General features: G+C 35.1%; 1 protein-coding gene across 2 annotated transcripts in view; it reads right to left on the bottom strand.

The window, feature by feature from the left end:
- kcnip4a (potassium voltage-gated channel interacting protein 4a) overlaps positions 1-17,681 on the bottom strand; it is a 234,547-nt gene that overhangs the window by 74,177 nt on the left and 142,689 nt on the right. The gene's annotated exons all lie outside the window — the stretch shown is intronic.

The raw sequence follows: 17,681 nt of genomic DNA, 5'->3' as shown, positions 1-17,681 counted from the left end.
AAACAAGAAACAAACACCAATTATCCTCTCTTTTGCTGAGTCTAATGTAGAAAGATGGATGAATCAGTTAAAAAAAAAAAAAATCAGCAAGTTTTTTGACATGTGGTTAGATGTTCAGTTCTAGATTTATGTATTTATTTATTATTTAGATACAAAAAACTTCAACAGTTCAAGTTTTCAGTTAAAAATAGGACTTTTTCATTGGAGCACAAGTGTGATATTGGCTGATTAACCCTCAAAGACCCCAAAGCATCTGCTGATCTACAATGTTTAACAACTTTTGATCCACTAATCCTATCAATACAGTGATATACAGAGTGGGGAAGCAAAATTTACAATATTTTGAGGCAGGGACTGAAAGACAGTGTATGACCAATTAGTTTATTGAAAGTCATGAGAATTTATTTGCCACAAGAAAATTGACATAATAGAAAATGTTTTTATTCTATGTGTCCTCCTTCTTTCTCAGTAACTGCCTTCACACGCTTCCTGAAACTTGCGCAAGTGTTCCTCAAATATTCAGGTGACAACTTCTCCCATTCTTCTTTAATAGTATCTTCCAGACTTTCTGGTAATAGTTTTGCTCATAGTCATTCTCTTCTTTACATTATAAACAGTCTTTATGGACACTCCAACTATTTTTGAAATCTCCTTTGGTGTGACGAGTGCATTCAGCAAATCACACACTCTTTGACGTTTGCTTTCCTGATTACTCATATGGGCAAAAGTTTCTGAAAAGGTATGGATAATAGTGTTAGGTATGATTATGACATCAATATATGTTTGGTTTCAAAACAATTGACGTAGTGCCTGCTGAGAAAAAACAACTAAATGTTCATTGTAAATTTTGCTTCCCCACCCTGTACAGTTGAAGAAAAACATTATTAGACCATCAAACGTCATCAAAAACAATAGTTAGGCAATCAAGTACTAACTCCTGTGTGTATCATGTGACTAAAACAGACAGAAAAGAAAACACAGAATGCTGATAAGCACTGTTTTTGGCAGTACAATGCCATAGCAAATAAGTGATTTTGGTTATTATCTAGAAAACCATGGAAAATGGATAGATATCAGCTCTGAAATTAAACTCTTATGAGCTATTTTTGTTGTTATCATTATATTTGTCCAAATAAATGTAACTTTAGTTGTACCAGGCATTAAAATGAACAAGAAATTCAAGAAAACAAGGGTGGTTTAATATTTTTTTTCCACAACTGTAATTCAGGTAAAATGCAATTTCTCAGCTTTATAACAGCATCCCATAGTCTCTGTAGAGAACATGGAAAGTCTATTATTATCTTCAGTAACATTGGTTCAACAGTAAAACCCATGTAGTTTGACAATGACAGTGGTTGTAGATGCTTGTTCTTACGGTGAATTAATTATATATTTTGCTGAAAACGTCATGTTTTAATTGTCTGTTTTGATAATATTAACCTCTGAACGTACATAAAACACAGGAAAATACAGTATTTACACTGCAAAAATGCAATAGATAATATCATAGTATATGGTGATAAAGTACTTGGTAATGGTTAAGTGTAGAGAAACATTTATTTGGATATCACCACAAAAATATTTCAGGGTCTTTATGGGTTATTTGTTAGAAATAGTCATTTACAACAGCCTTTAAAAATCATGTATTGTTCAACCTGTAGACCAAAGTGTAGTTGCAATATACAGTATTTTCTAGGGACACATAGTTTTATTGACTGAGCATCGGTACATTGGCTTTAATACAAATAAGATGACATTTCTGCAATGGCAGTGATGTTTATCTGATGTGTTGAATTAGTCTGGCACATCGTATTTACTCTGCTGGAATAATCCTACTATTGAGTGACTATTTCATTGTCAGTCTGTTCTCATCCCTTTATTATCTACAAGTAGAACCATCACAGTATTGAAATTTCAGCTGATGATTAACTGTCATACAAATAATTGCAATTAAAAATACTGTGCTTAAATTTAACAAAATATGGGAGTCTCTTTTCTACTATGTGAATATGTCACATGGTCTGGAACTGTCAATACAGTTTAGTGGTTTATATTGTGACTGACCTGTTTGTTTAATTATTTATTTATTGTCTTTCCTTAAATGTACCAGAATGCACTGTCTTTACTGTCTTGTTATGCATGTTTTGTTTGTATTGCCTTTTTTTAAATTTTCTTTTTCCTGTGGGTTTTGTTTGTTTATCATGTCTGGCATTTGTATTATGACCACAATACTTGAAATTACAAGTGTTATATTTGTTAAATGTTGAAAGATTCTATAAATAAAGTAAAAAAACAAACACTGTGCTTACTTTGTCACCACTGTAGTCTCAGTTTAATAGTATATTAATTATACACACATCTTATGAAGCAGAAGATATATGCACTAGAAAAGAATTTTAAACATATAAAATATAATAACCTTTCTGTTTGCCTTTCATCAATAAAACATGACCGTGGCAGTTCATGGAATTTTAGACCTGTTTTTTGGAAGAGTCTGCACAGTGTGTGCATAACCAGAATGAGAATGAGTAAAAATATAACATGTGATTCACAAAGTACCTGCAAAGGGTGGAATTCTGACAGGCAGACTGTGTCAGTGTGGTGCCTGGATCATGTGTGTGTATGTATGCATGTGCTCCTGTCTGTGCAAACAAGCCTCATTAGCAAAATCAACTAATTCACAAAAGACCAGCCCAAATTGCTTCATGAAGTTTGACTGGAGCAATTAACACCTGCAGAAAACTGGTGTTAACTCTGTACAAACTCACTTGTGACTTACTGTCTCTTTCTGGATCTAAAGATCTTTGACATTGTGAGACTTGAATGATATTGAATTAATGGTTTTGGTTATAAAGTGAAATCTGGAGTTGTATATTGAAGGGATCAGGTCAGAATGGGTGCTATTTGAGTTTCAGGCACTGCAGATCAGACTCCTTGTACATATATGTTTATAGTCCAAATGCAGAACATATAACATTAATGACTGATCTGCTGTTAAGTGAAGTTACAGCTGGAGTACTAGAGTGCACTAGAGTTTGGAGATGTCACAACAAACATCCAGCCGTGACATGAAACAGAGCATTAGTACAAATTTTTTCGAAGTGGCTACTGACACAATACTGTGGCACGAAATATGAGTTTGTCTATTACCACAGAGCCAATCAGCGACCTCGTTATATCATGTAGTAACTTGTTACATCCCGAAAAGTACCGAGGCAAATAGGTCAGATTTGAAGACATTGGAGATTTTGCTCAGTAGGGAATGTTTCCAACTGCAATATGGAAGACTCAAGTTCGATTCCTGGTCGAAGTAACATTTTTTTGGAGCACAGCACTCAATACACTGAATTGACACAGAACTGAGAAGTCACATGCCATACTGCTGCATCTACCATGTAGCTCCGCCCACCTTCTCCTGCCTCAATCTCACTGACTGCACAGAGCAAAGAACACCATAAAACTAAATATAGAGCATTTAGAACAAACATTCCTATTCTATACTATATGCTATGAGTATTTTGTCATTTCTTCAATTTCCACAGTACTGTGGTTGCAAAATGCACAAAAGAATGCAATGAAGTATACGCCATATATCACCACAGTACTGTGGCAACAAGAGGTTAATGAGTTCATAGAACAGTATCCATGATTGGCTCTAGTCCAAATGCTAACATTTGATTCCTTTTGAAACCCACATTTCATGCCACAGTACTGTGGCAGTAACCATTGCCCAATTTTTTGGTGAAATACCAGATATTCAATAACATGTAACATTATTTTAACAGTCACGGCACTAAACCAACCCATACATGTCTGAGCTCTGCTTTAATTACCTTAATTAGATACTGTTTTCATGAACATTTAAGTGGATTGAATGTACATTTCAGCTCATTATCACTGCAGGTTTTTATCATAGACCAATATGTGTGCTGCAATTTGGAGAAACATTAGACAACATGAGACCGAAAAACACAAGTAAATTGTATTTGTGTGTAAAGCATTATGGATTGTGTTTGCAAATCATCATCATGCAATCCCTGTGCAATACCCAGTGCAATTAGTGGGCAAAACCCATTCTTTATGGGTCTAGAAGAAAGTGTATTTCTGTTTGTGTCAGCAACCATTATTACAGAGGCAAATAGAGAAGATTATTACATAATATGAAAAATAATCACAATTAAATCAAACATTTGCAATATGGTGCTCGTGTAATAAATATGACAGAATGAGATACATGTTACATATTCTGACCTGTAACTACAAAATGGAACGTTTTGATTAAAACAGATTTCTTTATGTTATTTTCTTTTGCTTGAATTTTGTCATTCTAATACCTCAGCTGACTTCTGCACATGCAAATGTTCCAACAAACACATTTTATCCTGGATTTTGTCATTATTTTGCAAAGGCCCTGATGAATCCAGCTCTTGGAGCCAAACAAAATGAGTGTGATTGTTTTAAAGAAATGCAAACCAGCCAAACCGAACAGAGAGTTTTCACCCTTTTCCAGGTGGATAGTGAATTGTGCCAGACCTCTCTTCAGCTCTGGCACAGAGTAAACATAGTGTGTCTGACTATGCAAGACCAGTGTTATATAAAAGTTTGTTCCATAAGTTTATATTATTTATATCTGATTCTAAGACATCTGATTTCTTTGTTTTCTGAGCACAAAAGGAATAATTGACAAAAAAAAAAAACAGAAAATGTCATCATATCCCTATCAGCTCAGAATTTCCGCTCTATAATATAATAAACTGTGAAGCATGAGTGCTGATTAGGGCACAAGGGATACTTGTCTCTAACAAAAATTGATTAGAGGTTACATAATATCAGATCTAATTGTAGGTCTCATCATGGCTGAATTATATGTTTTGGAGGCAGTAAATATTACAGATTTACATATTATCTTATTGAATGTTGATTAGCAATGAATGTTAGATGAGCGAACCAAGAATCAGCTCTTTGCAGTAGTTCTGTATAACATGATTTATTATTTGGATTGGGAATACATGTGCAAATAAAGAGTTATTCACATCTTAAAACATCTGAAATACCACTTTTCACAATCATTTTTAGTTATTTTAGGTTAGGAAAAATCATTCAAATACATAAGGGTCCGATGAAAAAGTAATTTTGCACATATTTATCTAGTGGGCTAATGTTTTAAAGATTTCAATTTTATGGAACTGTAACTTTTTGAAATACCACTCATATTTAAAAAAATTACAAGCGATTTCAGCGATTGTACTGTTTACATCATAGCTCAAATTTGACACTAAAAATAATAGCTAAAAAATTTGAAAATGTATTCAGTCTGTTGATCATATAGATTATTGTTAAGTTTCAACTATTAGATTTTCATTCTTTTGTGAATATTATTGATATTTCTAAGTTTGAACATTTGTGAGTTGCTTTTAAAAGGCCCTGTCCACAAGTTACCACAAAATACCAATTTTTAATTTTCAAGTTACTTATAATTCAGATATTTGAAACTTTCAGAAAGTAATGATCATTTGATACATTTTGGGTGATGCATACAATGGTAAAGAGTTGTTCACGTGTTACTATGGCAACCTGTCCATGTGTTACCACATTTTCATGTAAATAACACAGGGACTTTTCAATATTTTACTCAAAATTTCTTTTCAGCGTAGTTGAACATAATATCTAAAAGGTTTTGTCCTACTTCATATCAATATCTGTCGAGAACTGCATGTTTTGAATGTTTGTGTAAAGCTTAAAAAAATGATGTCCATTTCAAGTCATTTGACATTTTTCACCTAAAAATTTTATCTTCCCAAATTTTGTTACACATAATGTTAAAGTGCTTATAAACACCTACTCAAATATGTATAATACATGCATATAAGTTACTCTGCTTACATGACAGAGATGACATGCTTACATGACAAAATGTTTCCACATGTTACCACTTGATCAGACCCATAACATTGTCTCAGTGGAATAATATGAACAGTTATTTAACTATTATGAAATGAAACTACAACAAATAAAATGGAAAAAAAAAAAAACCATTCAAAAATAGAAACTATAGCTCTTATGATGCAGTTGTTGTAAAGTTCCTAAAAATCAGAGGAAATGAAAGAGAGGGAAAGTGAACAGATATGATATCCCTCCATATCATTTTAAGAGTGCCTAGCTTGTCACATACACTGACTTATATCTAAATAATAACAGAAAATTACAGCAACTGTTCTCAAAATATCATATCCACCGACAGATGCCCCCCCTGAATCTCTGATGTGGACTAGTTTTACACCTTTTCAACATGTCCTCTGTTAAAGAACTAATAATGGGAGCGGATTGAGTTTTGATTCAACAAAGAAAGCTGTGGGCGGACTAATCAGTGTAAAATGTCAGCTGAAGACATAACCCCGGGTGTGTGACCTTACCATCAACCAGCCTCAAAATAAAGCATGAAACCTTAAGGGAGAGATGACAAGGGAGAGGTCAGGCAGAGAAAGACAAGACGCAGGAAGAAAGGACTCGGAGGTTGGAAGTGGAAATGCACCTGCGGTCAGCGGCAGGTGGCTGATGCAGACAAAGGAAACACCAACTCAACAGGATTCATTCAGCGGAGATTACTGTTCAAACACTGGACACCACACACATTCATAATTAAGCATAAAAATCATATGTTGTTGGTAGATATTTTAAGACACCTCATCAGGGTAAATACAGAACTGTCCCTTCTGAGTGATGGAGACTTAGGGGTGTAAGAAAATATTGGTTCTGCGATATGTTGTGATATTTCATTTCACAATACCGTATCTATATTAGAAAGTACTGTATCGATATTTTTAGGTATTTATTCAAATGCAGATATTGTGGAAGTTCATTTGAGTTTTTTGTTTATATTTTATTTATTATTATTTAACACTCTTTTTAAATAATGTTAGTTCCTTTGTTGGGATTGCACAAAAATAATGTTATGATGTTAGTTATGAACATTTGAACAGGATCTTAAACTGTAATGTCTGTAAAACATAATTTTAGTCTTAACACAGGAAAATGTTGTGATATAGCTTTAGATCCTGTTGTGATCTAATAAAAATGTGTTTAGTATTTGTGCATATTTCAGGTGTAATTCAATTCTTCAAGGAAATAATCATTTAAAAAAAGAAACTAATAAAAAATTGACTCTAACACTATCCTGATATATCGCGATATATCATATCGTGATCCTGGTATTGTGATTTGTATCGTAACGCCCCATTCTTGCCAATACACACCCCTATTGGAGACAGTGTGGACCAAAGGAGGCTAATCATTAGCATGTGTTCTGGGACTGACCCAAGATGCACCAATATCGGAGTGGTATCCACAGGACTTTAATTAGCTAATTAGCATTAGCACTAGTGCTAGAACCTGGCACATGACATCTCTCCTTTTTAAGGTTAATGTATATTGTGCATTGTCCCTGTCTAAATAAATAAATAAAATAAAATGAAAATGAAAATAATATCGGTCTTTAAGGTTCATATTACCTATAAGTTTGTAAATCTATATCTTGGTGATGTCGCTGTACTAGAACGGAGGGAGGATACAAAATTATTACAGGCGCTTTTAGCAGCCAGCGAGAAATCTATGACAAGAAGGTGGTTAAACCCAACTCCACTAACAATAGAAGATTGGAACACCATCATCTGCAAATATTCAAAATGGAAAAATTGACTTACTCTATCAGAATACAGATGGATCAATTTTATCATATTTGGGACAAATGGATGAAGTCTGTATCCTCTAGCCACCCAGAATTTGTATAATTCTTTTAAAATGTCCTCTTTTTTTTAAATAATCTCCTCGTATTTATTCTTTGTTTTATGTTTTTTCTGCATAAACATTTGTAATGTTTAAAGAACCCAGAGGTACTGTAACACTATGATTGTTTTTAAGTGAGAAATACCAAAACTGTAAGCACCATGTTCATATGTTGTTGTTGTTTTTTTTTACACTTTTGTATGTATAAAATAAGAAATACGAAAAGGGCTGTAATAGATAATATCTATATGAATGGTAATGTTTGTTTTCAACGAAAACAAAATGATAGATAGATAGATAGATAGATAGATAGATAGATAGATAGATAGATAGATAGATAGATAGATAGATAGATAGATAGATAGATAGATAGATAGATAGATAGATAGATAGATAGATAGATAGATAGATAGATAGATAGATAGATAGATAGATTTATTTCACACACATTCAATAACAATAATATAATATCACAGCAAACATGAACAAAATATGTTTCAGAAAATCTAAACTCTGTAAGTGTCTGCCAGTATTTCTGAGTGACTTTTCATTGACCTATTGGATTCTATGTAAATGTCAAAACTACAAAATACCCTTCATCATTGTTATTTCAATATAACCTTATAGATAGAATAATGATGGGAATAATAATTATTACAGTATGTTTTTCATGGTAGGGCAGTGGTTAGTGGACATCAATTTCTGAGCTAAACAAGATGAAGGAGAACATCAAAGTCCTCTATTGCAGTCACAGCCAGCCTCAGGTACGCTCATTTTACTGCACAGTAATGACAATAATAATGGATTTCAATCGCTTTTTGATGTAGCATCGGTATTAAGGGTTACACATGGAAAACTACAAACTGTTTTGTCTTTTCAGGAGCTCACTGTCCTCACTAAGAACCAGGAGAAGATGGACGATGAGGAGAAGATTGTGAGGGAAATCAAAGACAAAGAGGAAAATGAGAATAAAGAGGATGAAGGACATAGGGGATGAGGAGGAGGCATCAAAGGAAAAAAATATTAGACGATCCTTGTTTTCTTCAATTTCTTGTTTATTTTAATGCCTGGTACAACTAAAGGTACATTTGTCTGGACAAATATAATGATAACAAAAAAATTGCTCATAAGAGTTTAATTTCAGAGCTGATATCTATCCATTTTCCATGGTTTTCTTGATAATAAGCAAAATCACTTCAGTTCTTACATCAATAGCTATGGCATTGTACTGACAAAAACAGTGCTTTTAATCATTCCATGTTTTCTTTTCTGTCTGTTTAAGTCACATGATGCTCACAGGAGTTAGTACTTGATTGCATAACTATTGTTTTTGATGACTTTTGATTGTCTAATAATATTTTCCGTGACTGTAGAAGAGAATGAAGTGAAGGAGAACAATGGCAAGACAGGAAAGTAAAAAAGAAGGGGGAGTAAAAGAGTAGCAGATACTAGTGCAATGTACCAGTAAAGAGAAGTCTTCGCTGCTGCCTTCCTTCTATCCCCCCCACCCCTACACCATTCCCCTCCCCAACACTACTTTAACCCTTTCACATTTCAATCTGTATTCATTACACCTGTTTTTCTTCGCCTTTTGTTATTTCCACTTTCCCATGACTGAATAAAAAAAAAAAAAAATCTAAACTGGCTGATGTTTGCATTAAGGTTCTTATATTCAAATTATTTATTCATATTTTTGGACTTTTGAACTTTGACCCTCATATTAGTCCACAAGTCGTACTGAAGACGTCTTTTACTTTGTTTCAACTTGTGTATAAGTGACCATAACCACGTCACTTTAGCATCATCACAGTTCTGGTTGTTCTTTCCAAAACTTCTCCAGATATATTACAACTAAAACTAAATCTACTCATCAGGCCTTGCAGTGTAGAATGTCTGCTCATCACAGACACCATGAGGAACAACAATAAACATCTAACATTGTTTGTCATTGAGCCCTGATGATTCTTTGAAAATGATTTTTTTTACCTTAAAGGATGATTTCAGTCAGATTCTACACGTCTTTTTTAACTGTTAACTTAACGACATTTGTTGAATCTAGATGATATGCCTGTGTTATTGTCTGTATTATTACCCCACCCCCTGAAGGGGAGGCAAGGGATATTCTGTTTGGTTCATTTTGTTTCTTTGTTAACACTCTAGCACAGTGGTTCCCAACCTTTTTTGGCTCATGACCCCATTTTAACATCACAAATTTCTGGCAACCCCAGACATTCAAAACGGAGACATTTTTTGGCTAAAATTAATTTGTTTTTGATCATGTAATAGTTTGCTATGCTGTTGCAAATAAGCGTTTATTTTAGACGACATTTAGTCTATATAATGCATATTATTATGGAAGGAGATTAGACTAGATTACTGCACAAAGTGAGAATTTTATTTTCCTTGGTCAGGATATGTACAGTCAGTCCAGTTTGTATTTACAAGGCTGACAATTTATACAGAACAAACAAGAACTCAAACTATGAATTATGAAAGAGCTGCAGCATCTGAAACCGACCACAATGAACATTTGAAAGATAAACAGTACCACAGTGCTTCAGTTTCAGCTTCACAGTTTGTCATGTCTTTTATGTATTGGGATTGTTTCGCTCAACTCACCTTATATTTTTTATTAGTAAGTTTTTATTTTTTATCAATTACTAGAAATTTCAGGCGACCCCATTTGAATTCCAGGTGACCCCACGTGGGGTCCCAACCCCAAGGTTGAAAAACACTGCTCTAGCAGCAAAACTATTGGTTGAATTCATACCAAATTCAAAAATCTGCTTTAAATTGTAAGAAACAAAGATCTGGCATTATTGGGGTGACTGTGTGGCCTGATATTACAATTTTATATCAGTACCATTTTTTGCTCATAAAAACCAGCCCAATCTTGTAGCTACAAAAACTCATATTTCATGGCCTGCAGTGTGATCTGAATGTGTTTTTAAAATGGCCGTATAACCTGTGACATTTAGCTACCAAAAAACAGAACAAAGAAGCTCATCTAAATTCTCAAAATGAGCCAAAGAGGGGAAAAAGATGATAATATTCTTTGTGTGTGTGTTTTCTGGCAGTATCCCACAGCTGAGAACAAAAGCACTGGAAGATCGCCCTTCCAAGACACTCTTCGCGTGCTTATCAAGAAAAAGTGACAATGCAGTTTCTAATTAAAAGCTGCCTCACAGATAAGGTCCCTTACACAACCTCTGTGGGATGGAACCGATCCCACATTCATCTTCACAGACCGTCGGCTCAAAAGGAAACCGTTCGGACAGCCGTTTACCATGGAAACAACCTCTGTGCTGTGCATGTTATTGGGCAGCTCATTTGGCCCACTATCAGTTACTTTTCTTTATTTGCGGCAGCTGAGTGAGGTCCAAATATAGCTTGAGGGTCCCAATAGTGTGTGTGTGTGATTTCTTTAGACATGACAGGACAGGATAGGAAACTGTGTAGGAAGTGTCTAGAGAACCTGGGGTTGGAAAGGTGAAAAGATGATACATACACTGCAACAAAAGCCTACTAGAAAGCATTATATAACCAAATTGTCTGGTATTTAGCCAAATTATACTAATGGGATAAATCAGTTTTGCTTAAAACAGGGATAAAACTGAAAAGATCATAACGATGCTAATGTGATAAAGGCTAGGTTGAAAAAGTTGTGCTTATTAAAAGTACTGCAAACAGAGTTATCTAAGAGAGATTTAATATACATAAATGGTCTCAGCTTTACAATATGGAAAACAATCTAGTTCATCTGCTGGGATATTATGCAAACCAATATTTTAAGCTCATTACTCAGCGATAATATCTTATTCAGGCTATATTTTCTTAAAATTAGGTTATATTTCTAATGAAAAATGTGCTTCCAAGGTACCAGGCTTTCTTTGCTTTCTTGAGTTTTGCAGGATAAGAAATAAGGATGCACTCACTCAATATAGATATTGAATATCAGTCTGATATTGACCCAAACAGCAGGATCAAATAACAGTGATGACAGCCCTGTTCCACAGGTATCTGTAATGTATGATATAATCCCTAATCCATCACTATATATCAACTTGGAAAGTCATCTGTAAATTCAATTCTCACAAAATAAAAGTCCTTCAACACTTAACAACACAGGGTCTGCATGTAGGAGCTATTCAATCATTTTTAACTTTTTGACTCGAAAAAGAAGAAAAAATGCAACTGGAGCCATCAAAATATTTTTAAACCCATCTATTTTTTACCATGAGGTGGCTGTCCTTCTGTAGCCTATTTGTGATTAGTTTGTTATTCAACTTTGTATTGCCAGTACAATAATGCAATGTTTGGTGCATTTGTGAAAATATAGAACTACAATAAAGAAAACACTCAAGATTTGTACAATTTTTTTTTAATAATGTACACTACCAAACAAAATTACATTATGTAATGGATAAAAAGCTCAACTTTCATGTATGTAGGCTGACTTTTAAACAGCCAAACTACTAACAAATGCAAATTGAGTATCTTGTATGAAATTTGGCAAGAAAATAATGTAGTGTGACATACATTTTGGTTTATTTGCTGTCAAAAAAATATTTTATTCTGTGCACAGCCTGCACATTTTTGCAAAGGACAATGTTGGAATTGATTTAGGCCTCTAACAATGTTAAAAAGTAATGGTTTATTCAGTTCATTTCAAAATGCTCCTTATGTTTTTTGACAAGGGGAGCCATAGGGAGAGGCTAAAGAGACACATTTGGCCCAGGAGCCATAGGCTGAAGACCCCTGTACCACAGCAACAACAGTTTTAAAAATAAACAATTCAGTGCATTCTGAACAAGCTGAATCAGTGCATTCATACTCAAAGGGATAAGCTCTAAATTATACCTACAAATGTACTTTTTCAACGCTGGAGTGGCTTAATGTCAGAACATGACCCGATCTAAACACTAGACATCCTCCACTTTCCAGCACCTGCTCTCCAATCACCTCAGTACATTGCATAGGGCGCAATCAAAGCTCTTGGCTAATGGTAATGAAAATAATCAAGGTTGGCGCATGTCATCAGCACACAGTATGCTGTATCAATCAGGGCGTGATTGGTTAGGAAAGTAATTGCCAACAGAGCATTGTGGTGTGTTCATTAAAAATGTGAGGGAAAACTCTGCTGCAAGTGACTGAAAAATGTCTTTCAGCACCTGCAAACTGACAAATACGCATATACACATATACAGTGTTAACACGTTATGTCAGTAACAACTTATACAACGTTAACTTTGATGATATTAAATTCCCATGCTATGAAATTCAATGACTTGTTTTATTACAAAACTGTGCAAATAATGTTCCGAGCCAAACAAAGGTCTGTCCCGGACTCTGTTCAAAAGTTCTTTTCGATTCGGGAAAGCAGGGGTGATTTCAGAGGTGTCTTTATGTTTAAGCGTCTTTGAGTACTTGGAAAAGTGCTATATAAAACTGCTGTATTATTATTATTATTATTATTATTATTGTACAAAAAGCTGTTAAATGTATAAAAAGAAGATGTATTCCTGTTATTGGAGTTAAATTATGAAATGACATAAATATACATTTAAAGATGTGCAATTCATTAATGGTTTTCAAAACATTGGTTTGTAAAGATATTTTCAAGGGATACAAGCAAGAATGATTTTTAATGTATTGACTGGCATCCTAAAACTGATTTGGATTTGAACGTAGGCGAGGCATATATAAGCATTTAGCTTCTGCTTAAGCCTGTTCAGTCTCAACAGAATTCAGTCGGTTGACTTCAAATCAACCTCACTGACTGCATGTATTGTATTATGGAAGATGACTGAATAAACTTAAACCTTATACAGTGCAACTTGCAAAGACATTCTTACATTATGTCAGATATATCTACAAGTACCACCAGCTTTGTGCAGTATTTTGCATTTGTGAAGCTTCACGATATTACGACTATACATCCATCTGACACATAAAAGCAGCAGAAACAGCAAAAAAAAAAAAAAAAAAACCCTGAAATTCCACAAATACTTTAAAGGAAAAGGTACATCACAGAGTCATCCCTACTTTATGCTTAAGGGATTCCCCTCCAATTCTGGGCCTGTAGGTACAAACTCCTCTTAACACAAATGAACAAACAGGACTAAAGGATGGAACTACTTCCTCATGTTTACTAAAATTAGGTTACAATTGAATTCCCATCTCTGGACAAAGTACAATGCTGCAATGAGGCGTTAAAACAAATTAATGTCTTCCATTTGTTTGGTGAAATTACACAAGGCGGCCCCTGTGGCCTGTAACCTTCCAACAATATAGTTAATTGCAAATTAATGTGATTTGGGTCTTGTTAAACTCCCAGCAATGGATTGTGGTGCAATTAGTTTGCAGTCAAATTTATTGTGCAAGACATTTCCTTCGACAGGGAACATAACCTCATATAAAACACCAAGATGCAATCACAATAAACAGGTTAATTTAAATAGAAACAATAAAAAAGGCAGTTCAGTGAAATCTTCCTCATACATACAACACTAAATCTAACTGCTATGATGCTTTAATTATCACTATTATGTCTGTGTTTACAGATGTTTTCTTGCACTAAATACTGAAACTTCAGATGACAGGTTTTAATCAGAAGAATGCACATTTTTATAGTCTGAGTTAATGGAAAACGCTAAATGCATTTTTCAGTAAAGTAAGTAATTAATACAATTCCGAGTCTTCAAAATGCACTACTTTAGAGCATTGCAGGTATGTTGTTTGTGCGAATTTGCTGCCATCTACTGGAAATACGGACAAATGCACACGTTAAAGGGATGGATCAAGTGAAGAGAGCTCAGACAAGTGGATTAAACACCACATAAGCTCGACTAAGCCCTAAATTATTCATATCTTACAAAAATGTAAGATAAACTCACAGATTTTTACAATGTTCTTAGACTAAAATGATCAACTTATACTGATTTAATTATGATGAAGCAATTACGAAACCGTGAAGCGTAACCCTCAAATCTCTGTGACAATGGATTATGAGGAATGAAATGAACATGTTCTAAGGAAATGAAACGACCCCGGGGTGAGTCTGAGTATCAGTAGCTGCTCTACAGATGTCAGTCTGAGCTGTGACGACCCACTGGGAGCTACATCACCATCTCCACTCGGCTAAGCCCACATTTGTGCACCCGCAGAGCTTTTTAGAGCTGCAGGATGCCGGTCATTAATCCAGTCCTAAGTGAGCCCTCTTAATACTAGTCACTGTGGCCGGTGGGAACACAGTGATTAATTTCACAGAAGGAACTGCTGCATTGAGTGCCATGCCAAGATGGAAACTCAGAGCCCAAAAGCCAACTGATATGACTTTGCTTTTCAATTTAAATGCTAATTTAGAGAACTGAAAACCCAATACTGTATAATGACACAGTGACTTTGAAAAGGTCTGAGATTACATGTTGCTGACATTAAAAAAAGAAGGACCCCGGCGGGCTCAGTGCATAGGTGACCCTTCCTTATTTCATTGTGTGAGGGAATTCTTCACATATTTGCATATCAGAGAAGTCTTTTCATACATCATTCTGCTGAATGAGACCTACAGTGGGACGAAGAAGAATCCCATTTCCTTATGAGATAATTTCCACTGGGAGGCTACACATTCATCTATAGGTAAGTCATTAGGAACATGTTCAATGGAAGCAGACTGGTTTTCCACTGGTGCAGCTCTTCGTCTACATCAGCTGATACAGATTCATAATACAAGTGTTGAAAACGATGTTCCCTTTATAAATGACCACTGGGCTTAGGTGCCCTTAGAGTACTCATTAGCTTCTATTTAATGCTGTGAAATGGCTCAATAGTCTTGTACCTGTGGTGAGATGAACAGAGAATACTAAGGAAGCATGTGCCTGAATGTTGTCACCAATCTTTGACACATGATGTCCGTTCACACTTCCTAATAAGATGAGTAGATGTGTGAAAAATTCTGCATGTCACAGATGAGTTGATGACATTTAATGAGGTAAATTCAAAGGCATACGGTATGTTTTCGCAACCTGGCTTCTCTAGAGAATAGAAATATCATGGGTTTGCGTTTTCAGTGGAAAATAGCTTGTTTGTCGTGCAGTTAAATTTGGCTATAGGTGGGCCTGTTGATCGGTGGTATGGCTACCCCTAAATATGACAGCTGCTCTCCCTGTGGTCGGCCGGAGTCTCCATTTGGTTCTGTAAACACCAGAAGGTCTGGAAAGAGACGTGGCCAGCAACAAGAACTACACTGGACATCTCCATCGCCTCTTGTGTTAATGTCACGAGGATTTGATAGCAGCGCTTTCAGAAACTCGAAAATGAAATAAGAGCTGCAATGAACAATGCCTCACAGAATGCAGGCAAAATCAGCTTTGTTTTCCTCCTGTACTCTTGAGAGAAAATTGCTTTTTAATTATTCAAGCATTCTTTTATGCTTCTCTTTTCAGCTAAGACTCAATCAACAACTAAAACTAAACACTAAAGCTAAATGAAAAATAATAGTTATTTAATAGTCATTTCTACCTGTAAAGCCAAACCATTAAATCATTGATCTTTGATGCATGAATTATGAGAACCTTAATCAAGATTTTTTTTACCCAAGTGTTTTTATTCCTCTTTAGGCATATGATCAAAACATTTTGAATGAACCTATTTTTTATGGAGTTACAAAAATGTCCACTCAGCTGGACACCATGCATTTAATTTTTGAAGCCAAGAAACTTGTACTTAACCCTAAAAAGCCTGAAACATTAAATCATTGACAGAAAATTCCAGTTTTTTTTAAACTGGAGCCTTTATTGGTCCTTCTGAACAACCCAAAACATTTTTTTCAAATATCAATGACCATGTATGAGTTTCAGTTTTGTATCATATTTGATACATTAGGTCTTAATGCTCAAATATTATTTTTGAACAAACAAAAACATAACACAAACATATCTAACGAATTGGTAATTCCTTTTCAAAATTGGTTTTTCCTCCTTCCTGACAATCTTGTAGTGTCACTGGAAAGGCCTCTGGTGAACAAACTCCTCCCCCCCCGGTGGATTATTCATGTATTGCATGTATCTAATTGTATACATCAGGTTTTTCAAGAAAAAAATATCACAATGATCATGTAGAGGGCTTCAAAACTCATGTATCAAATATGATATGTTTGGCATTATAGGGTTGAATGAAAAAAATCACTTGTAAAACTACTGAAAACAAATGTAAAATCATGTAAAAGACTAAAAAACAAAAAAACAATGACAACTTCAAGGCTACAATAATGTGAGGTGGCATAAGAAGTGCACCAACAACCAATTTCTGTCTGAAAACCTGGGAACTAGTGTGTCTCCAACTTTGCTGATGTACTTTAAGTACATTTTCAATGCTGTTTTCAGAGAATAGAAGGCACCAAACAAAGCACCAACATAAATTTCCCAGGTGCGAGGCTGAGTCATTGTTGGCGGTTCTACTTTTGAGTGCACCTATCCCACTCCTACACAAACTCTCTGAAGAAGAGCTCCCAGCAGCACAAACAGGGTACACAAAAGGATGCAAAACACAACAAGGCTAAATGCATCAGTCTGTGACGACCTGGTGACACTGGCACGTCTCTTATCCCAGGGACATTCACCACACTCTAAGCATGTGAAAAGGAGGTGGAGGGCAGAGGTCCTATGGGTGCTTATTGGACCATCACCTCTCGTCACGTCGATAAGTGCAGCTATGAAAATTAATGGAGAGCATTAGAGTGGGTAGTGGAGTGGTAGAGGTCTCTCAGACGGAGTGTTTTCAGTATTTGTCCTTATGTAAAGAGCCCCACAGTGTGTGAAGTTTACAGAGTTTATGTAAGGGGAACTGTTTTGCTGCAGTGCAAAACTGTTCCTTTTTATTATTTTATTATTGATTTGTTT

Source organism: Sphaeramia orbicularis, chromosome 18, assembly GCF_902148855.1.
Source record: "Sphaeramia orbicularis chromosome 18, fSphaOr1.1, whole genome shotgun sequence".
Taxonomy (NCBI): domain Eukaryota; kingdom Metazoa; phylum Chordata; class Actinopteri; order Kurtiformes; family Apogonidae; genus Sphaeramia; species Sphaeramia orbicularis.
This window is presented reverse-complemented; position numbering and strand designations above follow the sequence as displayed.